Source organism: Pleurodeles waltl, chromosome 7, assembly GCF_031143425.1.
Source record: "Pleurodeles waltl isolate 20211129_DDA chromosome 7, aPleWal1.hap1.20221129, whole genome shotgun sequence".
Lineage (NCBI taxonomy): Eukaryota > Metazoa > Chordata > Amphibia > Caudata > Salamandridae > Pleurodeles > Pleurodeles waltl.
The window spans coordinates 965,123,049-965,149,922 of record NC_090446.1 but is presented as its reverse complement, the minus strand read 5'-3'; the positions used below and the strand labels follow the sequence as shown (position 1 = coordinate 965,149,922).

The following is a 26,874-nucleotide window of genomic DNA, read 5'->3' as shown; positions in this document are numbered from 1 at the left end:
GTGTATTATGACTGCTGGCAGCCCTCCGTCCTTTTCCGGACGGAGAGCCGCCAGCAGCCAAACTGGCGGGCGGCGGGGAAGTGGAGGTTGCTCCACCTCCACCGCCACGTCAACAGAACACCGCCCACCGAATCACTTTCTGTGATGTGGCGTGGCGGTGTTCTGTTGACGGTGTGGTGGCGGCAGAGCAGCCCCCATGGATCCCGTCCCCTCCTGGAGGATCAACGGACCAGATAAGTTGATCGTCCGTTAGGGGAGGGGGTTGATTGTGTGTTGTGTGCGTGCATGGGGGTGTGCGTGTGTGTATGTAGAGGGGGTGTGTGAGTGCGTGTATGCATGCGGGGTGTTGTGTGTATGGAAATGAGTGCGTGTCTGTCTGTATGTATGTCTGTATGGATGTATGCGTGTATGTCTGAATGTGGGTGTGTGCGTATGACTGTGTGTGTGGCTGTTGGCATGTATGTTGGTGTGTGTGCGGGTATGTGTGTTGGTGGTGCCTGCGTGCGTGTCGGGTGTGAATGTGTAATGTAATGTTGGGGATAGGGGTGGGGAGTGGGGTCCTGCCACCTTTGGGGGTGGCAGGGGTGGTGGGGGGTGTAGGGTAAGGACTCGGGGTAGGAGTGGGGGAGACCCCTATCAGTGCCAGTGAACAAATTCCCTGGCACTGATAGTACTCACTGCCATGGTCGCGATGGTCATAATTCCAAAATCTTTACCGCTAGCCTGTTAGCGGTAAGACCGCCGCTTCTCCGCCGACCGCCAGGGTTGTAATGAGGGCCATAATGTCTCTTCACTGGCATATTTCATCAGGCATCATCCTAGGTTAGGTCACTCAAGAAGCTAGGCTGCTCAGTATCAGTAAGGGTTGGGAAGCAGTCTTCTCCAGGTGCTACGCAAAGGTTTGAGATGCTACAGCAAAAGGTGGGTCATACAATCTCTCCTTCTGGGCATAGAGCTTCAGGCCCATTGTGCTGAGTGGTCAAGAAACTCCCCCTCCGTGGGCATGAATCAGCCGACCATGTCTCACTTTGCTCTGGTGACTTTGGAGACTTGTGCGAGAGAGTAGAATTCATTTGTACCTTTCACCAGCCCAGCCTGATTAGGAAGGCCCTTCTGACTCTTGCCCTTGCAGCTGAATCCAACTCCTGTGTCTTGCAAGTGGTAGTTTAGAAGTGGGAAGAGAGACCAGAAAAAGAATATAAGGAGAGCGTCTTCCAGTGTTAGGGCATGTCACCTGCTACCTGCTGAAACAATGGAGGTTTAAGAAGAAGTGCAGCTGCTGAGTGGCACCAGCCCCTGCTGAGCCTGGTTCTCATGCCAGCCATCTGCAACAGTAACTCCAACACCGGAGGCACATAAGCCCCCATAGTTTGTGATCCTGACACCCTTCCTGTAGACTTAGGCCATGGAGATAGAGGACATAGCACCTGTGTCCCTAGCACAACTACAAGCCCAGAGACCTCAGTGGTTCATCTCCTCTAAACTTAGTAAGTTTTGGATTTTCTCTGGGTGCCCAATATAAGGAAAGGTGAACCCTATGGCAGACGAGTAGGAATCACCAGATGTATCACAGCAGAAGCAGCTGATTCAGAAGTTTCTCAAAAGCGCCTTGCTCTCCTCAAGTGCAATCTTCACTGATATGCTATCCTTTGCCATAGTCATTAATCCTTTGACCCTGGTCATCCAGGAGGTTGTGGATATATAGAGGAAGCAATTTTTAGAGTCATCGACCTCAAAGTCACTGTTCAAAAACTATGATGCTCTCCTTGTCTTCAGAAAATTAACCAGCTCATTCTCTGTGATAAATGATGCTCCCCTGAAATGCAAGATAGTATCCACCTGCATGGAGAAAGAGGCCAAATGTTTTAAGACATATGAGAAGGGAATGTACTCTACGGCAGTTTCTTCCTCATCAATGCCAGTGGCTGGTATGTAATGATTACTCTGCAGTTTTTAGTCTTCAAAGCCTTTACTCCTCAGCCTTTACTGTGAATGTGCCTTTATGCCGCATCATTTACTGCACAGACATTACTCCGCAGGTGAGTGTCTTTTTAAGATTAAGGGGTGGGTAGAGGTAAAGAGGGTAAGCAGTATTTTAGGGTTTAGGGATGGTTAGAAGTAAAGGGGTAAGGGTGATTTTACAGTTAAGGGGTGGGTAGAGGTAAAAGGGGTACGGCCTGTTTTATAGTTAAAGGTAATGGTCATTTTAGAGTTAAGGGGAAGGTAGACGCAAAGGGTGATTTTAGCGTTAAGGTTGGGTAGAGGTAAAAGGGGTAAGGGTGATTTTAGGGTTCAGAGGGGAGGAGAGGTAAAAGGGGGTAAGGGTTATTTTATCGTTAAGGGTTGGATAGAGATAAAGTTAAATTTTAGGGTTAAGGGAGGGTAAAGTGAAAGGGGGTAAGGTTTTTTTTTATTTTTTTAAAGCCAGGGTTTGTGTATGTTTTACCCCTAAAAAGCACTAAAAAAAGGAGGGTTTGAGGAGTACCCCAAAAAAGAAAAAGATGGGGTTTGTGGGGGGTCCCCCAAAAATATGTGTAGACATATACATATGTGTGTATGTGTGTATGACATATACATATGTGTGTATCTCTCTCTCTCTCTCTCTCTATATATATATATATATATAGATAGATAGATACACACACACACACACTTAATTAATTAATTGAAGAAAACAAAGGTTACAGGGACGTTATAGTTAGGTGCATGTTTTACGCACACAAAATCATAGCAATACAGAAGTTATAGTTATAGTCTACTAATGTTAAGAAACTATTACTTGAAGCCTAAAGTTACTTTCCAGCACTAGTTATAGTTTCTTTAGATAACTATAAGTATAACTTGTATTTTCTTTCAGTTGATTTCCATGTTTGTTTTGTTTAACGTAAAGTAATATATAAATACTGTGCATTAATACAATCACTGCTGTGCACTGTGGGGGTTGGCTGCAGGGCCTGGCCTCAGGTCAGGCCCTGCTGCCTATCCCACACATGTGCCCCCATGTACACTTACCCACATGCACCCAACCATATGCTGGGTATGCTGTGTGAATATGTGATTTTTTTCTGGGTGATTTTTTTTTTCACATTGGGCTTTGGAACCGTGAGTACCCGCAGATCCCCAGTGGGTACCAGTAGAGCCGCGAAGGATCTGCGTCCCTAGATATACAATTTTTTTTTTTTTACTCCAGCTACAGAACAAAGGCACACTCACCAAGCTGTGTTGCCAAACGTGGTATTTATAACCCTACGCATTTTGGCCAAACACTGGCCCTGATTGCTCACACACTCTTACATATGTTTTTTTTTTTTTTTTTTTAATGGAGTAAGAAATAGATTTGAGGAGTGAAGACTCGTAAAGGCAGTTAATTTTAAATGTAACTGTGGAGTAAAGGCATGCAAAGTAAAATCCACGGAGTAAAGGCATGCAGAGTAAAAGGGTGTGGATGTACGCATGCTATTCCCAGTGGCATCATAGCCATCTATACTCAACCCTGAGGCCTGAGTTAGACTGATGCACCTTATTGGTCCTAGCCTATGACCATGAGTAATACAAGATGATGCTTAACTTGGGTAAGGAAATAACTGAGGGGAACTGCTGATGCCTTCGATCTCATTGACACTGGTGCCAGAGCGTGAAGACTGCACTATCCTTGCACCAGCTAGCATGACTTTCTTTTTTGACAGGAGGAACTTGGTCAGTCCATCAACTGAGCAGGCCCTGCAGCCAAATGAAATGGCATTCAGCCAACATGCTATGTGCCATTCAAGCAGTATTGCTGAAACTGCCACCTTCCTTTCATCCAGTGAAAGCCCTCCAGCCTTTCAAAGTTGAGGCATCATTCTATTCCAGATGCCCAGCAGGAGCGTATTCTTACTAAGGTTTGAACCACAGACAAAGACGCCATTCTACAGTGGAAAAATAAGCTCGCTGGCACAGCTTGGACGGAGGCCAAGAAGTCCCGTTAACTTCCCTGAGTATCTGTCACCATTTTTGGCATCAAATTGGGAGACATTTTCTACTCCAGAACAGGAAGTCTTTCAATGACAGCTTTTTGAAACATTTTCTCTGTAACCATTCATTAATCTGTTCCTATGTGTTAATGTCACTTGTTCTATTTCATTATGTATTGTAGTTAGTTTAGCGTGTGAAGAAGAGTGATATCCAACCACAGAAATTAGGCACATCAGGCCAATTAATACTATTAATATCACTATTAGTGAAACCATACTAGAAAGTTTACAGAATTTGCTCTATGCCATGTTCCACTGAGAACAAAAACAAAAATTAAAAATCAGAATTCAAAGCAAGGAATAAAAAAATCAGACGTCAGGATCTCTTTTTCTGTTTATTAATTCACATTTAGTTGCAAGGCTCCATTTTATTTCAACTGGGTACTTGAAATCGAAAAACACAAATCAGCATTTTCTTGCAAATTTCAAATTCTTAGTTTCAGAATAATCAGGATGGAACAAAAATTCAAGGTGGCTCTTCTTCTTCTGGCCCATTTTCAACGATGAACTGGCAACAGTTTGTTAGATTGTAGATTTGCACATCTGACTCTTTGCCTTTCTTGACACACATGCTAGATAGGTCCACTCAGGTGGTGCATACCATCTATTCGGGATTCTTCTTCTTGGTTACTAGGCAACAGGCAGTTCACCATCACTTTTCTCAGATTCGATTTCAATTACTTAATATGTGGCATTAGGGGCATGGCAAGAGTGCCATGAGCCCTAATGCACACCTGAAAAAAACGTCCTTCCCCTACTTGGGTTAGTATTAAAAGACAACGACTTGCATTAGTTTGCAGCAAGAACACACATTGTCTTGATAATATTGACAAGTACCTTTTTAGAGATTATGGTCCAGTCTTACTGTCACTTTGCGCTCAGTTTGCATCACAAAGGTGATGCCTCCTGCTGCGAACAGCGAAAAGAGGAGTTTTCATGCCTCCCTTTTGTCTTTATGTGCTGGGAGCGGCACACGCACTCCAAAACAGAGTCTGGGTGCTGGAACAAGTAAGGCTTCTCGCTCATGCAAGTAGCCTACATGGAACATAGCTTGTGACTACTTCTGAATTGCATCAGCAACTTGACTCACTGTGAATCCCTTTCTTATACGGGTTCTTAAGAGTCAAATTTTCAGCTTGACTTTTTCACAAAATGGATCACAGACTGCTTATTTTTGCTCTTAACTTTGCAACAGTTCTTCACTTTGATTTTCAAATTGAAACTGACTACTGGTACCTTCATCAGGATCTTTGCCCTTGTTAGTTTCTGGATTCACTTCTGCCCCCTCATACCCAGATCCATGCAGTGAACTTGACTGTGTGATCAGTGCTGTTGTCACCACTTCTTCATCTGTCATCTTCAATCCACTGTGGGTTTCAAATAGACCTTACAGCAGTATCAGTCACAATCATAACTTGTGGCCCTTTCCACCTCTACTTCAAACAACTTTTGAGGGCATGGTTCTTGCTCAGGATCCAGTCACCTGGTTCCAGTACATGGCACTCAGTTTCTTCTGTCAATGCTATTGCCGAATTCACCTGATGAAAGTCAGATATCACCACATCAGCCAGACCTTTGCAGTATTTCAAAACAATATCATCAGTTATTGATACAAGAGTTGTTGATGGGATATATGTGACTCTCATGGATCTGCCCATCAGGACCTCAACAGGCAAGAGATCAGCCTTTTTATTTGGAGTATTTCTAATGCTCATGAGAACAAGGAAAACAGCATCAGAGAAGAGCATCACGCCACTTAGGTTTGTGGAGGCAAACATCTTGGCATCTTTAGATTTGATGGTGGCATTAACTTTCTTAACAGCTCCTGATGCTTACAGTTGGTAAGTACAGTGGAACCTTTGTTTTTACTATCCCATTTTTAAAATGAGTTTTACAATCTGTCTCAATTGAAGTAGGCAAACCAAACCATTGTATTACCTTCCGCAACAGTAGTTTGACTACAGTCATGCTGTCACTTCTTCTGGTTGGATAGGCCTCGACCCATTTAGAAAACAAACCAACAAACATGAGAAAGTATCTGAGCCTTCTATGTACAGGCATCCCTATGAAGACTGCTTCAAGTATAGTAAATGGGTCTTCTGTTTTGCCTATGTGACTCAGGATAACACGTTTATTCTTACCCTGATTTTTCTTTGCCAAGTAATGCACGTCTCACACAAATCTTCTGCTACACTTCTGAATTTTGTATTGTGCCAGTATATTCTAAAGGCTCTAACCAACTATCTCTTCCTACATGACTATGTCTATTTAGATACCGGCATTGAGTATAGCATGGAATCTGTTGAAGTGGTAGCTGCTGATCTGAAAGGAGTAGGAAGGTCATATTTAGTATGGCCAGAATGGTAATACAAAATCCTGCTGACTGGTGAAGTTGGATTCAATATTACTATTTTAGAAATGCCACTTTTAGAAAGTGAGCATTTCTCTGCACTTAAATCTTTCTGTGCCTTACAATCCACTTCTGGCTGGGTTTAGTTGACAGCTCCTTGTGCATTCACTCAGACACACCCCAAACACAGGGTACTCAGCCTCACTTGCATACATCTGCATTTTGAATGGGTCTTCCTGGGCTGGGAGGGTGGAGGGCCTACTCTCACACAAAGGACCGCCACACCCCCTACTGGGACCCTGGCAGACAGGATTGAACTGAAAGGGGACCTGGTGCACTTCTAAGCCACTCTTTGAAGTCTCCCCCACTTCAAAGGCACATTTGGGTATAAAACAGGGCCTCTGCCCTACCACCTCAAACACTTCCTGGAGAAGAAACCTGAACCAGAACCTGCACCCTGACAAGAAGAACTGCCTGGCTGCCTAAAGGACTCACCTGACTGCTTTCTGAAGAGGACTGCTGCCTTGCTGCTCCCTGGCTATGGTGAAGAAGTGCTCTCCAAGGGCTTGGATAGAGCTTGCCTCCTGTACCCTGAAGTCTCAGGACCAAAAAGACTTCACTCTTGCAACTGGACTCCTTGTGCGGTGAAAATTCAACGCACAGCTTGCTAAAAACGACGCACAGCCTGTTCTGCTGTGAAAAATTCACCGCACGCCGAACTGGGACGACGCTCGACTTCGCAAGGAAAAGATCGACGCGGTGCCTGCGGTGCGACTGGAACTTTGACGCATGTGCCACCAGTTCGACGCAAAGCCGACCTAGGACGTCGACGCCCGACTTCCAGAGGGGAAATCAACGCAGCGCCTGCCGTGAGGGAGAAATTTCTCCACATCGCCCACCGGAACGACGCAGAACTGGTCAACAAGCCCAGGATTCGACTCCGGGGTGTCTGCAAACCCCGCAACTCGAAGAGGATCCACGACCGAGCGCCGGAACTCGACGCCCAGCCGTCCCTGCGTGGAAAATAAACGACGCATCGACCGTGTGCGGCCTGAGAAATGGACGCACACCCCTTTGTTTCCACACTTCTCCTCCTCTGTTACCCTTTGCAGAGATTTTCCACTCAAACCAGGTACTTTGTGCTTGAAAGAGACTTTGTTTGCTTTTAAAAGACTTAAGACACTTTATATCACTTTTCAGTGATATCTTTACATTTTCTTATTGCATCTTTTATGGTTTTGACCTGCAAATATCCAGATAAATATTTTTAAAAAATCTAAACACTGTGTGGTGTATTTTTGTGGTGCTATATTGTGTTATTGTATGATTTATTGCACAAATACTTTACACATTGCCTTCTAAGTTAAGCCTGATTGCTCAGTGCCAAGCTACTAGAGGGTGGGCACAGGATAATTTGGATTGTGTGTGACTTACCCTGACTAGTGTGAGGGTCCTTGCTTGGACAGGGGGTAACCTGACTGCCAACCAAGGACCCCATTTCTAACACAGGCAGTGTACCGCAAGATTGGTGAAGCTTGCTCCAGTACTCGGTGAAGCCTACAAATGTTTAGCGAAGTGATGGGGGATGAAACCATTATGATCGGCTTGCACTAGTTGGGACATATTCCCTGAGAGATGGCCAACAAGGATCTTACTGAGTATTTTATAGTTTGTGCCTAACATAGACAATGAACGATATGATGTCACCTCTAGCGGGTCTTTGTCTGGCTTTAGCAATGAAACTATGAGGGACTTACATAATTTGGGGGGCCATCTCCCCTCTGTGAGGGCCACCTGATACAGCTCCAACAGTTTAGGTACCAAGATGTTGTTGTAGGTTATATAAAACTCTACTGGTAGGCCATCCAGACCTGGAGTTCTACCCATGGCCGACCCTCCAATGGACACCCTTAGCTCCTGCTCTGTGAGGGGCAATTGCAGCTCCTCGTGGGTTAGTTGGTCAACTGTTGGAAACACCTTGCCACTCTAGAAGGCTTTTATGGCATCAGTTCAGTGGTGGCGGTTCACATAATGTCTTATAGTAGGAGGTGAACGTAGCTTGGATATCCAGCAGCCTAGTGACCGTGCGGGTCAAGGTTCAGCGTATCATAGTGATTGGTGAGGTGGGATGTGCACTACGGAGTCGGCAGGTAAGTAGGCAATTAGATTTGTCACCCTCGGCGTGCATCTTGGCCTGACAGGCATCGCAGCTGGGTTATTAACTGGGCATGACGTACCCTGGCATTCGTAAGCTCGTGCCAACTTGCAGGGGTAGTGTGGGAATCCGCTTTCAGCGTGCCTAGAGATTGTTCAAGGCTTGTTAATTCTCTATGTACATCTGCCCATACCCCCACCACTGTGTTTATGCAGTGGCCCCAGCGTTACACTTTTAATGCCTCCCATTCTATGGGCCTGGACGTTGCTGTGCCCCAGTTTTCTGCCACATACTGGGTCAGTACTTCTCGAGTTGACTCAGGAAATACACGGTCTTCTAGGAGTACAAATAGAAAGCAACAGATGAGTACAGGCTGCCAAAGAGCTCCCCAGTCTAAGTGTAACTGCAGTGGGCTATGGTGGGAAAAGGTCCGCCCAAGGAATTCCCCAGTTTCTACCTTCATATGTATGGCTGGGTGACATAGTATCCAGTCCAGTCTCACGTGCGGTGGGGAATAATAGGAGTAGTCTTTAACATTCATATATAATGCGCCCCAGCTCTCAAGAAGCGGCTAATGGGTAAGCAATTGCATGCAGTTCACTACATTCACTACTACATGGGAGGTCGGCAGTGGGGGTTGAGAGCGGTCGAGGACAGGGTCAAGTAGGCTATTGAAGTCCCCCACCAATCAGCCACGGAATATGTTCCCACTTCGTAAGGATCACCGAAAGGCAAGCCAGAAAGGCTTGCTCGGCCATGTCATGTTTGGGGCATAGGTAGTGCCCAACAGGAGTTGGTGGCCATCAAGCTGTCCTTCCACAAACAGATATCTGCTCTCAGGGTGCATTTCCATGGCAATGCACTTAGAGGGGACCCTGGAGCATACCCAGACTCAAACCTTCAGAGCGAATCCAGAGTATGTAGTGCAGGAACACTGCCCACGCTATCTCTTGTGGAATCGTGTGTCCTCACCCCATTCCACCTGGGTCTTTTGGAAGAGTGCAATATGAGTATTGCGCCAGTGTACGTAATGCTGGATTAAGTGTTGCCTGCGCACTGTCCCCATTCCCCATACATTCCAGGTGAGCACTTGCAATTTAATTGTGGCATGTGGATGACGGTTATATGACGGAACACCGAATCTTAAACTACTACTAACCTTAACAACGAGGTCGGAACACCGACCTCGTCTTTACTTCTAATGATTTTACCACGAATGCCTTAACAACGATATTTCGTTGTAAAGGCATTCCTGATAAAATCATTAGCAATAGGCACCATTCACCCTACATCCCTCACCCCACCCCCCCAACCCCACCCCAAAACCTAAAACCCCCTGACCCCCCACCCACTCCCCAAAACCAAAAATGCCCCACCCCCCCAACCCCACCCCAAAACCTAAAACCCCCTGACCCCCCCACCCACTCCCCAAAACCAAAAACGCCCCACCCCCTCAAGCCCACCCTAAAACCTAAAACCCCTGACCCCCACCCACTCCCCAAAACCAAAAACGCCCCACCCCCCCCAACCCCACCCCAAAACCTAAAAACCCCTGACCCCCCACCCCCTCCCCAAAATCTAAAACCCCCCACTTACCTAAGTCGTCACCTTGTCATCTGCGTCGTCCTCCTCAGTCGACTCCCTTGTTTTTACCTTAACCATGCATGTTCGTTGTTCAGGACATGCGTGGTTAAGGCACAAAATAACGAAGTCGTGGTTAAAGAAAGCGCTGTTCCGCTTTCGTTAACCAGGACTTCGTTATAAAAAATTCGGCATAAAGGATGTTTACCGTGGATGACATGAGGGGGTACATTCAACTGGTGCCAACAGTATGGGTGAGGTATGACCTGTAAACAGAAGCAAGATTAACTCAACCTTAACTCCCCTCCCAGGGTATTTGCAAGAACAGTGAATACCCAAACAGTGAACAAAGAGACTCATAATTTGGGAATTCTTTTAGCGGGGTCGCATGCAGGACTCCAACTTGTAAAGAACAACTGTCCAGTGGGGAGACTGTGATCAACAAATCAAGACTATGGGGGTTATTCTAACTTTGGAGGAGGTGTTAATCCGTCCCAAAAGTGACGGAAAAGTGACGGATTTACCACCAGCCGTATTACGAGTCCATTATATCCTATGGAACTCGTAATACGGCTGGTGGTATATCCGTCACTTTACCGTCACTTTTGGGACGGATTAACACTCCTCCAAAGTTAGAATAACCCCCTCTGTTCAGTTGATCAGTAGAGTACATAGGAGTCCATGACTCTCAACTTAGGCATGATCTTTGAGGCTCTGCTGACTCATTGATACTGTGTAAGTATTAATTGAAAGTGTAGGCCAATCCTAGTGAGTGGCTGAGTGGCTCCCAAGGAGGGTGGCTACTGTTAGGAAGGGTATGTATAGGGTCAATTGCCCCCAAAGGGGAATGTATCCACCATCAGCATCATTCGGCAGGTTTCAGGCCAATAGGTCTGCTGTTTGGGCGGGTGACCTGTGAAGGTACCATGGAGGAATGGCTATTAAGTGAAGCAATCAAGCCAGCGTCAGACTGTGAGTCTTCCGTGAGGTGCATTGAGGGGGAGAATGACATTCAAAGGCTAGATGTGATATCGCTGACAACATGCGCTACTGTTGGTCTCGCACCTGTGCCGGGGATGGAGCCCCCTCTGCTCGTGGGGCCATGTCGTCCCAGCTCGCTGTGGTTGTATACGTTGCTGCCCCTCTGTACCAGAGTCCTGTACTGGAGTTGCCAGAGTGGATGATTTGTAACGGCTCTGCTCCACCCAGTCCCAGGCATTAGTAGGCTCCTAACAGAAGTAACTAGTCTGATTGACCAGCACTTTAAGCTTTCCTGGGCATAGTAGGGAGAAGGTAAGTCCAAGTTGGTGCAAGCTCTTCTTGACCACCAGGAAGGAGGCCTGCAGTTGTTGCACCCGCAAGGTATAATCAGGGAAGAGAATAATATGTGCATTGTCATGATGAATGGGGCCTGAAGTACTAGCTGCTCTCAAGATAGTCTCTTTATCTGTGAAATTCAGGAGACGAACCACTACTGGTCTGGGAGGCGATCCCACCAGCGGTCTCCGTGCCGGGACTTTACATGCCCGCTCCACTTGGTAATGCGTGGAAAGGATAATCGGAGCTGTTCTCTGGGCCAGCCACTGTTCAAAGACTGAGACCGGATCATGCCCCTCTGCCCCTCAGGGAAACCAACAATCTGGAGGTTGTTGTGGCGGGATCGTCCTACAGAATCCAGTTCCTGCACTCTGGTTGCCAGGGTACAGAGCTGGCGTTCCAGTCCACAACATAGGATGCATGTGTCTTCAGTCTCGGTGACATGCCCAACAGTTATTTATGGTCTTCTCGTAGAAGGCTCACTTTAATGGCTACTGCATCAACCCTGGTATGCAATTCCTGCCGGGTATCTGTTATGGCTGTCAAGATTTGATCCAATCTATCAGAGGGGAGGGGGTTCTTCTCCTCCTTGTGTGCATGGTTCTGGGGAACGGGTAACCTGGTGACTCAGGGGGTCAGTCTTTTGCCCTCCACGATTTCCCATGACTCACCCTCCGCAAGAAACACTCCTGTGAGCAATCAAACAGAAGCACTTGAACAGGGTAAGTGAACAGAGCTGCAGGCCTCATCGAGGCCACTCCAGTTCTCTAAGTCCTGCAGGCTTTGGAAGGAGTGCAACTCCAGTGCAACAGTGTTCCTCAACCAAAGTGACCCGCCTCACCTATCTATTAGAGGAGAGGGGCAAGTGCAGGCCCCAGTCTCTTTCCTTGGCCTAGGCCAGTGTGAGGCTCCATGATTCTCTATCTGGGAAAGGGGAACTCCGGTGATCACGCCTGGTGCCCAGGTCTTTGAAAATGACTGGGATTGGGGGTGGAGCCTGGGAGGCACAATCACTAGATCCTCGCCTCCTCTTCTCACCGACCAGGGTTTGTCTGGGAGAGGGGCACGAGCAGTCTAGTCTCTTCACCCCACTATTTAAAAAAAGGTAAGGTGTGCGCCTAAGTAATTTCTCCTGTGGGGTGGTCCAGGCCGCTGGCATGCACTTCCTTGCACAAACCGAACCCTCTGTGCACCGTCGGCAATTGCTAGGCTTGGTCAGGCACCAATGAGGGAGACCCTCTCCATAGCCAATATGGCGGGTGGAACAGGAGAGGGGGAAATGAATGTCAGGCAGTCCCCCAGGCTGAGGCCCTCCTGGCACAGAAGGCAGGGGCGCCCAGAGTAATATTCCAGGCTCGTCTTCATACACTGCTGCCCTTCAGGCCCGGGCCCCCGCAAACCTACCAGAAGATGTCAGGTCTTCTCAATTACAGGCCTCAGGGTGGCAATCAGTGGTGGAGTGGTCATCTCTCATGCAGAGCGTAGTGTCAGCAGCCACATACCAAGGCAGGCACAGGCTGCACCGCTCACGGTGTTGGCCCCGTCTTCAGGGTGGCAACCAGTGATGGAGTGGGTCTCTCCTATGCAGCGCAGAGCTGCAGCAGGCACATGTTAAGACAGGCATAGTCAGCACAGCTCACAGCACCAGCCCCGTCCGCGTCCCAGCTCCACAGAGCTCCTTTCACCGCAGCCCGGTGGTGGCCGGTGCGGCACCTGCTCTCAGTGGCCTGGTCCGAAGGGAGGAGGTAGTGAAGGAGGTGGGTCCCCTCTTCAGTGCACACAAGGGCCCCCACTCATTCAAATGGGTCCAGTCCGGCGCAAGGACTCACCGTACTAGGCTCCGGCGCCTGTCCGCATGGGCTCACACCACGGCCGCAGCTGGCAGGCCACCACAAGTCAGCACAGCGCTCTTAGGTGGAAAACGAGCGGGTCATGGGTTCCTTAGGCCACATACATTCTTCTGTGGTAACTATGTTGGCCACTGGATGCTGGATCGATGCCCGTGAATCGTAGGTCAGGGCTCAGAGCTTCCTTAACTTGCATCCGCCATCTTGCCGTGATCGGCCATGCCCCCATCTCATCAATACTCTTAATCTGCTAGCACATTACGCTGTGCTGATTATGAGAGCTAATTACCCAAATCAGTTCCAAGCACCTTGAAATTGCCACTAATCTGTAACTTCCTTATACTATTTGTCAGTTTACTTTCTCAGTTTTGGAAAATTTGTAGTAAAAGCATAGAAATCACCTTTGGACCAATGAACATATACATTATACCATCCATGAATTTCTCATGTAGAAAATTCGGTCAGTGACCCTGGTTCAATATCACTCATGATCACACTTCTTTCTTTCTTTCTTTCTTTCTTTCTTTCTTTCTTTCTTTCCCATGTCAATATTCTTTTTAGAACTAGCTTTCTTTTTCCACTTGTCCCTGTATTTTCTGAAATCTTTCCAATATTTGATGTGTTCAACTAAGTCTCTGATATGAGCTTGCAAAGTCATTAGACACATGTCCGCTATTTCTGCTTCACAATTTCGTAATGTTTCTGCAAGCTCTGTGTTCTGCTTATATCAACTCCAAATTCTTCAATATTTGCACACCATATGGCTTCTTTGCTCGAGCATCTCAGTTCATGCACATTATATATCAGTATTCTGCAATTGTTCCCTGTAAAAGTTCTCCAAATTCAATTTTCAAATTAGCAATGTTAATTGCTCTCTTCTCAGGTGGTGTAGTTGCTACTGCTTCTGCAACATAAACCTCTGTATCCACAGCAGCTAGATTCTCACTTCGACTATGTAAAGCTGTAGTACTTTCACTTAGCACTGTAAGCGTTCCTGTTCCCCACGTACTTGACGTTGGCTCACAACTCACACCCATATCAGGTACTATCGGTCTTTGTGTCTGTGCAACATCTGTGTCAGGAGGAGGTCTAGAATCCAGCAGGTCATTTAAGAAATGATACTCCTCATCTGAATCAATTTCCTTATTTTTGGTTTGTCTGTCACTTTCTGAAACCTCATTTTTCTTTTTGCCTTACTCATAACTATTAAAGGGAAAATGTACACCCCATCTACCATGCTGAATGCCCCACATGGATTTCATCCACTTGTCCATTAAACATTTAAACTGACTGATCATTGTCTTTCTTGCCTTCGCTATGGCCATTCAATCACATTCATTTGGTGCTTTAGGTTGTGTGGGGGTAGGTAGCGGCTTTCTCTCACACATTCGGTGTCTTAGGAAATCAAGCTTCCTTGTATTAAAGGTATTGCATATTGTTGCCACCAGAAGAATTCCCATATCAGTTTTTCAGTCACATGCATGTATAGAATCACATCCATGAACATTTCAAACACAGGGGAACACTCTGAAGGAATCCTCTGTCCCTCAATAAAAGATACTCTAGGTGCTTAATGGCTTTTCCAATACAGAACCCATTACTTTCATTCAAAATAATCCACAAACCTCACAAAATATACCATCAACAACCAATCTCAGGGTGACTATGGCAAAGGTCAAGCAATCACTGCACAACTACTGCAACAACCAGCCAATGACAGTGTAACTCTTAATGATGTTTCACCAGTCCTTGCACAACTCTCAGCATCAGCTAGCCAACTGCGGCACAACTTCTCATGGAAAAGCTGTGAACTTGAAATCAACATAAATGCCTTTCGCCACTAAACACACACAAAATAAATAAAATTTGGGATGCTCAACCTAAACAGGAGAGAATCAGAAGATTAAATTAAAAGAATTTCACAATCAATAGAAGCAAGACTAGTACCTTCACTAGTACCTTGTAAATCATGAATTCACAATAAAGCAGACTCCCGTTCAGCGGTAATTTACTTCTGAGTGGGGAGCTTACTCTTGTGCACCAAAGAGCATGTAACACCAACCCAGATTAAACACACAAAACCTGATAAAAATGGTTTATTAAAAAAAATCCCTATTTGGTGTGAAGGTGGCATCTTGCAAATCACTCTACCACTTTGCAGACAAGTTTAACAATATCTCAAGATCTTAGAGCACAACAAACTCAATTACTTTATCCAACAAATAAAAAGACCAAAACCTTTTTGACTCCATTGACAAATACCTCAAAATCATGGTAATCAAACCACCAACTGAACCAAAAATCAACAGCGCAAAACCAAAAAACTCACTCACAGTATAACAATTCAAGACTCAACAGAAAACCACAATCTCAACTACAAATCCCAGAACGCATCACTAGCCCACTACAGACTCTCAATCTCAAGAGGCATTTTGCCTTAGTAATACTCGCAATCCTTTTGCTCAGGAACAGCAGTGACATGCCAGAACTCTGCAATTAATTAAAATGTGGTCTCTCTGGAATGCAGAAAATAATCCATTATAGTGGTAGGGACAAAAATAGTCTCTAACACCACCCCTAATCTCTTTAACCTTCTGATGCTGCCAAAAACTGTAGGCGTGCGGTATCCCTAACAATCTACACCTTAGTGATATGCCCAGAATGTTGGTTGTATCGAGGGAAGTGTTAACCTTGATTCACCATGCATTGTGTTCCAGAGACAGGGTTCAAAACAGCATTTTGAAATACAGTCAATAAAGCAATGTATTGACACAAAAGTGAGTTCTAGAGCGGAATTTAGAAAAACCATGAATTTTTATTACAAAATTCAAAAGGTACAATACATAAACAGTAAAAGTGCAAGTGCAGCAACAATCTCATTTTAATGCATAAAGTCATTGTCATGAAGGCTCTCGGTAATAAGAGCAACGCAGAATAATAGGCAACATCAGAAATAGACCAAGGGCCTGATTTATATCTTGGGGGTATCTATACTCTATCACAACAGCAATGGAGTCTATATGCTGCCAAGATAATGGTTCACCCACCAGATTTATATAAGACCAGACCACTGGTTTAATCATGGCGGAGACTACTCTGTCTCCTCTATGATGAAGCCCCCTCAGACAGCAGAGTGAGGGCTGTCTGAGGCAGACCTCTAATCCCGCCCACCTTATTTAGACAAGTGGAATTAGAGTTCAGTTTTCACTGCCCATCACTGCCAGGAAAACCCTGATGGTAATGGTGCAATGAAAACTGCTATATGCTCCCCTCGCCTTTGGCGGTGACTCCCATGGCAAGGGGTGGGTTCTCTTTTTTATATAAAAAAATTAAAAAAATGAATAGAAAATAAAAACTGTTTGGTGCAAGGCTCCGTCATATTGGCAGAGCACTGCACAAAACAGTGAAATACATTGACTGTGTTGGTGGTTCTTGCCGATCTTCATAAATGACCACCAGTTTGGAAGACATTTATAAATCTGGCAGGTGGTCCTTCCACCAGGGCAATGGAGTAATTTACTCCATCTGCTTGGTGGAACAGTAGGCCACCCCAGATATAAATCAGGCCCTGAGTCTCAAGTGTGCAGCAAAATCAGTAAGGAATTGGGCTGCATCCATAGTAGAGGCCAAAAAGATCTGGCTCACCGCCAAAATGAAACTGTTTATATAGCCATTTTCTCCATAAGAAAGCATTGAAACTGCAAAGTCATCATGGTGTGAGCCAAGAATCATACTTTAAACAAATCCAATTACAGCGTTATGAATAGTCATAAAACACTATGACTTTATCATAAACCCATTACATGATTGATTTGGCCTCTCTGACAAAATGTTGTCCAGAGGTGTCTTATCAAACTATTTACATAAACAGCAGTGAGCCATTGTGAATGAATGCTGTCCTGCGTGCAACCGGAAGGTCCTTGTGAAATTGTTACAGTAGGCACTCTTCAAGAGCAGTGCCATTCAGCTATAGACAAACCCACTTCTTGCTGCACATAGTGGCAGACAGAAATATAAACCGAGATTTAATATGATGATATGACAACCATTTTGGACAAAATGGTGTTGAGGCCTAGTTACCCATCCCTATGCCATGAAAACACACTTTAATATGTCATAGCAAGTTAATTTCAATTGGAATAATTCCATGTGGGTACAAACGTGTATTCAGTTGTAAATGAATCACTCTGCACACTAGTATTAATGCACATTTTGATGTTAATACATAAAAGCACTAACAATTCTGTGGATTATGGTAGTTTTAAAACACATTTTTTTTTCAGTCTTCGGTTGGCTGCTTTTATATTTCGTACTGGAAGCACTTATACTGAAACTTCAGAACTGAGTCTGAATAAAACATCTTAACAGACTTGGGCGTGTGATTTCCTGCACAAAGACTGAGTTAAAACTAACTGAAGAGCCATATGGAGTGTCAGGGGAAGGCGGCCGGGTTCATGCGAGGTTTACCAGGGATCAGAGGCACATCAGTACATTGATGTGTTTCAGCTACCTTTAACTGAATTGGTCCAAAACTGACGTTCTATACCATAGCTGTACGAGCTCCTGAAAACCTCATCTCCATTACTGTTGTGATCGTCATGTAGCCTTTGCCAAGACTGTAAAATATTTGGGGTACTTTGGGATGAATATCTTCTCATTAACTCCTAGATCAGTACTGTAGTGCAGAGTGGTGTGCAGGCCATGGGGACGTTTTTCGTCACAACTTACCAAAAATCTGTCCTACCATACATTCCAGTGAAGAGTTTTTTATTAGCGAGAATACGGTGGTTAGTTGGTCCATAAAGAATGCAAAACTTGATTATTTATATAATGTGTTTGGTCATGAGGTTGCTTTTGCCTATCTAACTGAGATAGTCTACTCGAATGTACCAGGGCAGCAATGCAGCTTCACTTTGCTGTGCATAAATCATTTTTTTCAAGGGAGTGGCGATTGGAGGTTCTCAGTTCTGGCACCCTCACTTTAGAACCCGATGCTAATTGAGACTCGTGGCCTGTGAAACATTATACAATTCAGAAGAGCACTACAACTATTCCCTTTTAACCTTTGCTTCATTGACTTTGCATGTAATATGCTGCCTTGCACTTTATTCATCTCCTTTAGAAGATTATTTACAATTCTAGCAGGGTGGTATGAAATGGTTTGTTTACACCTTCGAAATAATCACAGTTTAGAAGTCTGTAGATGCCACAGTATTTAATAGTGAGCCAGTCAAGATGTTGTCGGTAAGAAAAAGTCTGGTGTGCTGAAGGAGGGCAAACAGGGTTCTGTGCCAACGTTTAATTTGTCAAGCAGGGTGAGCAAGGACCAAGTCAAAGAGACAAGCTGTTGTGATGCTCGCGCTCAGTGACACTGACATTTAGCCTTCATTGTGTCACTGTGTTCGAGCATAGCAACGGGGGGAGAAGGGATTCGAGGTTCTGGTCAGAGACGGTTGTTCTTGTTGCGAGTCGGATGTTCAAGGAGCGCTGTGCCGGCTTGTTATGTCGGGGTTGTTTCTTTAATGAATAAAGTCGCCTTGGAACTTACCGGATTGTGTCTTCTTAACAATTTTGGCGACAAGTGATCCCGGCCACGGACCCACACGCCTCCATTTGGGAGTTTCCTTGCGTCTGCCTGGATCAGCGGCAGGACATTCATCGTTTCGGCTGGCTGCTGCTGTGCTTGACAACGGTGAGCACGGTGTCAGCTTACGGATACTCGTAGTTTTTGTTTTATTTTTTACCGTCGTACATTGTGCACGCTCCCGTCGCTGAGGAAATTTCTAACAAGGCCGTTTGGCACGCGCACTGCTTCTCCCGCGGTCTGTTGTTTTGAAAGTCGTATGAACATCTAGCAGCCTGGTATGCACGCGCTGAGATGAGTGCGCAGGACTATTCACACGCACTGCTTCTCGCGCGCAACATTGTTTTCCTGTATGAACGTCTAGCGTCCTGGTATGCACGCACTGTGGTGAGCGCGCAGGACTTTTCACTATCAGACAATTAAACGCGTTTGAATTTCGGTATATTCTTTTGAAGGTGTTCATTACAAGAGGTTAACCCCTTCGCTGCCAGGCCTTTTCCCCCTCCTGTGCCAGGCCTTTTTTTGCCTATTTGGGGCAGTTCGCGCTTAGGCCCTCATAACTTTTTGTCCACATAAGCTAACCAAGCCAAATTTGCGTCCTTTTTTTCCAACATCCTAGGGATTCTAGAGGTACCCAGACTTTGTGGGTTCCCTTGAAGGAGGCCAAGAAATTAGCCAAAATACAGTGAAAATTTCGTTTTTTTTAAAAAAAATGGAAAAAGTGGCTGCAGAAGAAGGCTTGTGGATTTCCCCCTGAAAATGGCATCAACAAAGGGTTTGTAGTGCTAAACTCAGCAGCTTCCTAGCTTTCAGGAACAGGCAGACTTGAATCAGAAAACCCAATTTTTCAACACAATTTTGGCATTTTACTGGGGCATACCCCATTTTTGCAATTTTTTGTGCTTTCAGCCTCCTTCCAGTCAGTGACAGGAATGGGCATGAAACCAATGCTGGATCCCAGAAACCTAACCATTTCTGAAAAGTAGACAAAATTCTGAATTCAGCAAGGGGTCATTTGTGTAGATCCTACAAGGGTTTCCTACAGAAAATAACAGCTGAAAAAGAAAAATATTGAAATTGAGGTGAAAAAAACATCAATTTTTCTCTACGTTTTACTCTGTAACTTTTCCCTGCAATGTCAGATTATGGAAAGCAATATACTGTTACGTCTGCTGGACTCCTCTGGTTGCGGGGATATATAGGGCTTGTAGGTTCATCAAGAACCCGAGGAACCCAGAGCCAATAAATGAGCTGCACCCTGCAGTGCGTTTTCATTCTATACCGGGTATACAGCAATTCATTTGCTGAAATATAAAGAGTAAAAAATTGCTATCAAGAAAACCTTTGCATTTCCAAAAAGGGCACAAGATAAGGTGCTGAGGAGCAGTGGTTATTTGCACATCTCTGAATTCCGGGGTGACCATACAAGCATGTGAATTATAGGGAATTTCTCAAATAGATGTCTTTTTTACACACTCTCCTATATTTGGAAGGAAAAAATGTAGAGAAAGACAAGGGGCAATAGCACTTGTTTTGCTAATCTATGTTCCCCCAAGTCTCCCGATAAAAATGATACCTCACTTGCGTGGGTAGGCCTAGCGCCCGCAACAGGAAACGCCCCAAAGCGCAACGTGGACACATCCCAAATTTTGGGAGAAAACAGAGGTGTTTTTTGCGAAGTGCCTACCTGTAGATTTTGGCCTCTAGCTCAGCCGGCACCTAGGGAAACCTACCAAACCTGTGCATTTCTGAAAACTAGAGACCTAGGGGAATCCAAGGAGGGGTGACTTGCGGGGCTCGGACCAGGTTCTGTTACCCAGAATTCTTTGCAAACCTCAAAATTTGGCTAAAAAAACACATGTCCCTCACATTTCTGTGGCAGAAAGTTCTGGAATCTGAGAGGAGCTACAAATTTCCTTCCACCCAGCGTTCCCCCAAGTCTCCCGATAAAAATAATACCTCACTTGCGTGGGTAGGCCTAGCGCCGGCGACAGGAAACACCCCAAAGCGCAACGTGGACACATCCTAAATTTTGGAAAAAAACAGAGGTGTTTTTTGCGAAGTGCCTACCTGTAGATTTTGGCCTCTAGCTCAGCCGGCACCTAGGGAAACCTACCAAACCTGTGCATTTCTGAAAACTAGAGACCTAGGGGAATCCAAGGAGGGGTGACTTGCGGGGCTCGGACCAGGTTCTGTTACCCAGAATTCTTTGCAAACCTCAAAATTTGGCTAAAAAAACACATGTCCCTCACATTTCTGTGGCAGAAAGTTCTGGAATCTGAGAGGAGCTACAAATTTCCTTCCACCCAGCGTTCCCCCAAGTCTCCCGATAAAAATAATACCTCACTTGCGTGGGTAGGCCTAGCGCCGGCGACAGGAAACACCCCAAAGCGCAACGTGGACACATCCTAAATTTTGGAAAAAAACAGAGGTGTTTTTTGCGAAGTGCCTACCTGTAGATTTTGGCCTGTAGCTCAGCCGGCACCTAGGGAAACCTACCAAACCTGTGCATTTCTGAAAACTAGAGACCTAGGGGAATCCAAGGAGGGGTGACTTGCGGGGCTCGGACCAGGTTCTGTTACCCAGAATCCTTTGCAAACCTCAAAATTTGGCTAAAAAAACACATGTCCCTCACATTTCTGTGGCAGAAAGTTCTGGAATCTGAGAGGAGCTACAAATTTCCTTCCACCCAGCGTTCCCCCAAGTCTCCCGATAAAAATGATACCTCACTTGCGTGGGTAGGCCTAGCGCCGGCGACAGGAAACACCCCAAAGCGCAACGTGGACACATCCTAAATTTTGGAAAAAAACAGAGGTGTTTTTCGCGAAGTGCCTACCTGTAGATTTTGGCCTCTAGCTCAGCCGGCACCTAGGGAAACCTACCAAACCTGTGCATTTCTGAAAACTAGAGACCTAGGGGAATCCAAGGAGGGGTGACTTGCGGGGCTCGGACCAGGTTCTGTTACCCAGAATCCTTTGCAAACCTCAAAATTTGGCTAAAAAAACACATGTTCCTCACATTTCTGTGGCAGAAAGTTCTGGAATCTGAGAGGAGCTACAAATTTCCTTCCACCCAGCGTTCCCCCAAGTCTCCCGATAAAAATGATACCTCACTTGCGTGGGTAGGCCTAGCGCCGGCGACAGGAAACACCCCAAAGCGCAACGTGGACACATCCTAAATTTTGGAAAAAAACAGAGGTGTTTTTTGCGAAGTGCCTACCTGTAGATTTTGGCCTCTAGCTCAGCCGGCACCTAGGGAAACCTACCAAACCTGTGCATTTCTGAAAACTAGAGACCTAGGGGAATCCAAGGAGGGGTGACTTTCGGGGCTCTGACCAGGTTCTGTTACCCAGAATCCTTTGCAAACCTCAAAATTTGGCTAAAAAAACACATGTCCCTCACATTTCTGTGGCAGAAAGTTCTGGAATCTGAGAGGAGCTACAAATTTCCTTCCACCCAGCGTTCCCCCAAGTCTCCCGATAAAAATGATACCTCACTTGCGTGGGTAGGCCTAGCGCCGGCGACAGGAAACACCCCAAAGCGCAACGTGGACACATCCTAAATTTTGGAAAAAAACAGAGGTGTTTTTTGCGAAGTGCCTACCTGTAGATTTTGGCCTCTAGCTCAGCCGGCACCTAGGGAAACCTACCAAACCTGTGCATTTCTGAAAACTAGAGACCTAGGGGAATCCAAGGAGGGGTGACTTGCAGGGCTCTGACCAGGTTCTGTTACCCAGAATCCTTTGCAAACCTCAAAATTTGGCTAAAAAAACACATGTCCCTCACATTTCTGTGGCAGAAAGTTCTGGAATCTGAGAGGAGCTACAAATTTCCTTCCACCCAGCGTTCCCCCAAGTCTCCCGATAAAAATGATACCTCACTTGCGTGGGTAGGCCTAGCGCCGGCGACAGGAAACACCCCAAAGCGCAACGTGGACACATCCTAAATTTTGGAAAAATACAGAGGTGTTTTTTGCGAAGTGCCTACCTGTAGATCTTGGCCTCTAGCTCAGCCGGCACCTAGGGAAACCTACCAAACCTGTGCATTTCTGAAAACTAGAGACCTAGGGGAATCCAACGAGGGGTGACTTGCGGGGCTCGGACCAGGTTCTGTTACCCAGAATCCTTTGCAAACCTCAAAATTTGGCTAAAAAAACACATGTCCCTCACATTTCTGTGGCAGAAAGTTCTGGAATCTGAGAGGAGCTACAAATTTCCTTCCACCCAGCGTTCCCCCAAGTCTCCCGATAAAAATGATACCTCACTTGCGTGGGTAGGCCTAGCGCCGGCGACAAGAAACACCCCAAAGCGCAACGTGGACACATCCTAAATTTTGGAAAAAAACAGAGGTGTTTTTCGCGAAGTGCCTACCTGTAGATTTTGGCCTCTAGCTCAGCCGGCACCTAGGGAAACCTACCAAACCTGTGCATTTCTGAAAACTAGAGACCTAGGGGAATCCAAGGAGGGGTGACTTGCGGGGCTCGGACCAGGTTCTGTTACCCAGAATCCTTTGCAAACCTCAAAATTTGGCTAAAAAAACACATGTCCCTCACATTTCTGTGGCAGAAAGTTCTGGAATCTGAGAGGAGCCACAAATTTCCTTCTACACAGCGTTCCCCCAAGTCTCCCGATAAAAATGATACCTCACTTGTGTGGGTAGGACTAGCGCCCACGAAAGGAAAGGGCCCAAAACACAACGTGGACACATCACATTTTTTTATAAAAAGCAGTGCCTACCTGTGGATTTTGGCCTGTAGCTCAGCCGACACCTGAGGAAACTTAGCAAACCAGTGCATTTTTGAAAGCTAGAAACCCAGGGGAATCCAAGATGGGGTGACTTGCGGGGCTCTGACCAGGTTATGTTACCCAGAATCCTTTGCAAACATCAAAATTTGGCCCAAAAAACACTTTTTCCTCTCATTTCGGTGACAGAAAGTTGTGGAATCTGAGAGGAGCCACAAATTTCCTTCCACCCAGCGTTCCCCTAAGTCTCTCGATAAAAATGGTACCTCACTTCTGTGGGTAGGCCTAGCGGCCACAAAAGGAAATGGCCCAAAACACAATGTGGACACAACATATTTTTTCACAGAAAACAGAGGTGTTTTTTGCAAGGTGCCTACCTGTGGTGTTTGGCCTGTAGCTCAGCCGGCCCCAGGGGGGGGGGCAGAAATGCCCTAAAATAAATTTGCCCCCCCAACCCCCACCCTCCCCGGGAGCGACCCTTGCCTACGGGGTCGCTCCCCCTGCGTGACATTGGCACCAAAAAACAAATCCCCGGTGCCTAGTGGTTTCTGCCCCCTTGGGGGCAGATTGACCTAAACTCTGCCAATCTGTCCCCAGGGGGGCAGAAATGGTCTAAATACAATTTGCCCTCCTGGGGAGCGACCCTTGCCTGATGGGTCACTCCCCATCTCTAAAAAAACAAACAAACAAAAAAAAAAAAAACACAAAACAAAATTTGCCCTGGCGCCTAGAGGGTTCTGCCCCCCCCTGGGGGCAGTTCGGCCTAATAATAGGCCGATCTGTCCCCCGGGTGGGGCAGAAATGGCCTAAAATAAATTTGGCCCCCCAATCCCCCCCCCCCCCCCCCCGGGAGCGACCCTTGCCTACGGGGTCGCTCCCCCTGCGTGACATTGGCGCCAAAAAACAAATCCCCGGTGCCTAGTGGTTTCTGCCCCCTTGGGGGCAGATTGACCTAAAATTGGCCAATCTGCCCCCAGGGGGGCAGAAATGGTCTAAATACAATTTGCCCCCCCCCAGGGGAGCGACCCTTGCCTGATGGGTCGCTCCCCATCTTTAAAAAAAGAAACAACAAAAAAAAAAAACACAAAAAAAAAAATTGCCCTGGTGCCTAGAGGGTTCTGCCCCCCCCTGGGGGCAGTTCGGCCTAATATTAGGCGGCCGATCTGTCCCACGGGGGGGGCAGAAATGGCCTAAAATAAATTTGCCCCCCCAACCCCCACCCACCCCCCCCGGGAGCGACCCTTGCCTACGGGGTCGCTCCCCCTGCGTGACATTGGCGCCAAAAAACAAATCCCCGGTGCCTAGTGGTTTCTGCCCCCTTGGGGGCAGATTGACCTAAAATTGGCCAATCTGCCCCCAGGGGGGCAGAAATGGTCTAAATACAATTTGCCCCCCCCAGGGGAGCGACCCTTGCCTGATGGGTCGCTCCCCATCTCTAAAAAAAGAAACAACAAAAAAAAAAACACAAAAAAAAAAATTGCCCTGGCGCCTAGAGGGTTCTGCCACCCCTGGGGGCAGTTCGGCCTAATAATAGGCCGATCTGTCCCCCGGGGGGGGCAGAAATGGCCTAAAATAAATTTGCCCCCCCAACCCCCACCCCCCCCGGGAGCGACCCTTGCCTACGGGGTCGCTCCCCCTGCGTGACATTGGCGCCAAAAAACAAATCCCCGGTGCCTAGTGGTTTCTGCCCCTTTGGGGGCAGATTGACCTAAAATTGGCCAATCTGCCCCCAGGGGGGCAGAAATGGTCTAAATACAATTTGCCCCCCAGGGGAGCGACCCTTGCCTGATGGGTCGCTCCCCATCTCTAAAAAAAGAAACAACAACAAAAAAAAACACAAAAAAAAAATTGCCCTGGCGCCTAGAGGTTTCTTCCCCCCCTGGGGCCAGATCGGCCTAATAATAGGCCGATCTGCCCCCAGGGGGGGCAGAAATGGCCTAAAATAAATTGCCCTCCCCCCCAGGGAGCGACCCTTGCCTAAGGGGTCGCTCCCTTTGCGTGAAATTCACGCAAAGAAAAAACTCCCTGGTGTCTAGTGGTTTCTACCCCCCTTGGGGGCAGATTGGCCTCATCAAAATAGGCCAATCTGCCCCCAAGGGGGGCAGAAATGGCCAAAATATAATTTTCCCCCAAGGGGAGCGACCCTTGCCTAAGGGGTCGCTCCCCACCAAAAAAAATAAAAAATATAACACAAAAAACAAAAAACAAAAAAAAAGGTCCCTGGTGCCTAGAGGTTTCTGCCCCCCCTAGGGGCAGATCGGCCTAATAGTAGGCAGATCTGCCCCCGGGGGGGCAGAAAAGGCCTTCCCGAAAATATGCCCCCCCTGGGAGCGACCCTTGCCCAAGGGGTCGCTCCCTTTTGTCAATAACAATAAAAAAAATAAAAATCCCTGGTGTCTAGTGGTTTCTACCCCCCTTGGGGGCAGATTGGCCTCATCAAAATAGGCCAATCTGCCCCCAAGGGGGGCAGAAATGGCCAAAATATAATTTTCCCCCAAGGGGAGCGACCCCCACCAAAAAAAAAATATATATAACACAAAAAACAAAAAAAAAGGTCCCTGGTGCCTAGAGGTTTCTGCCCCCCCTGGGGGCAGATCGGCCTAATAGTAGGCCGATCTGCCCCTGGGGGGGGCAGAAAAGGCCTTCCCGAAAATATGCCCCCCCTGGGAGCGACCCTTGCCCAAGGGGTCGCTCCCTTTTGTCAATAACAAAAAAAAAAAAAAAAATCCCTGGTGTCTAGTGGTTTCTACCCCCCTTGGGGGCAGATTGGCCTCATCAAAATAGGCCAATCTGCCCCCAAGGGGGGCAGAAATGGCCAAAATATAAAATATACAAAATATAATTTTCCCCCAAGGGGAGCGACCCTTGCCTAAGGGGTCGCTCCCCACCAAAAAAAAAAAAAATGAAACAAAAAAAAAAAAAAAAAAAATGGTCCCTGGTGCCTAGAGGTTTCTGCCCCTCAAAAAAATGCCCCCCCTGGGAGCGACGCTTGCCCAAGGGGTCGCTCCCTTTTGTCACTTTCAATAAAAATAACAAAAATCCCTGGTGTCTAGTGGGGTTTCAAAAGCCGGATTGCAAGCAATCCGGCTTTTGAAACCCTCGGAGGGACTTCAAAGGGAAGGAAATACTTTTCCTTCCCTTTGAAGCCCCTCCGGGCCTCCCAGTGATTGAAAAAGAAATGCTTTTGCATTTCTTTTTCAATCGCGCTGGAAGCAGAGCTTCCAGCGCAACTTGGGAGGCCCCTGTGACACATCAGCACGCGCGCGCGCTGACGTCACAGGAGGGGG

The 26,874-nt window shown here is 46.6% G+C and overlaps 1 long non-coding RNA gene across 1 annotated transcript in view; it reads right to left on the bottom strand.

Moving 5' to 3' along the window:
• The window catches only part of LOC138245796 (uncharacterized), a 150,425-nt gene extending 131,332 nt beyond the window's left edge, over positions 1-19,093 (bottom strand). The window contains exon 1 of the long non-coding RNA XR_011194171.1: positions 18,812-19,093. This is a non-coding gene — a long non-coding RNA (uncharacterized lncRNA). The remainder of the gene's footprint in view (positions 1-18,811) is intronic.
• Positions 19,094-26,874: the final 7,781 nt, after the last annotated feature.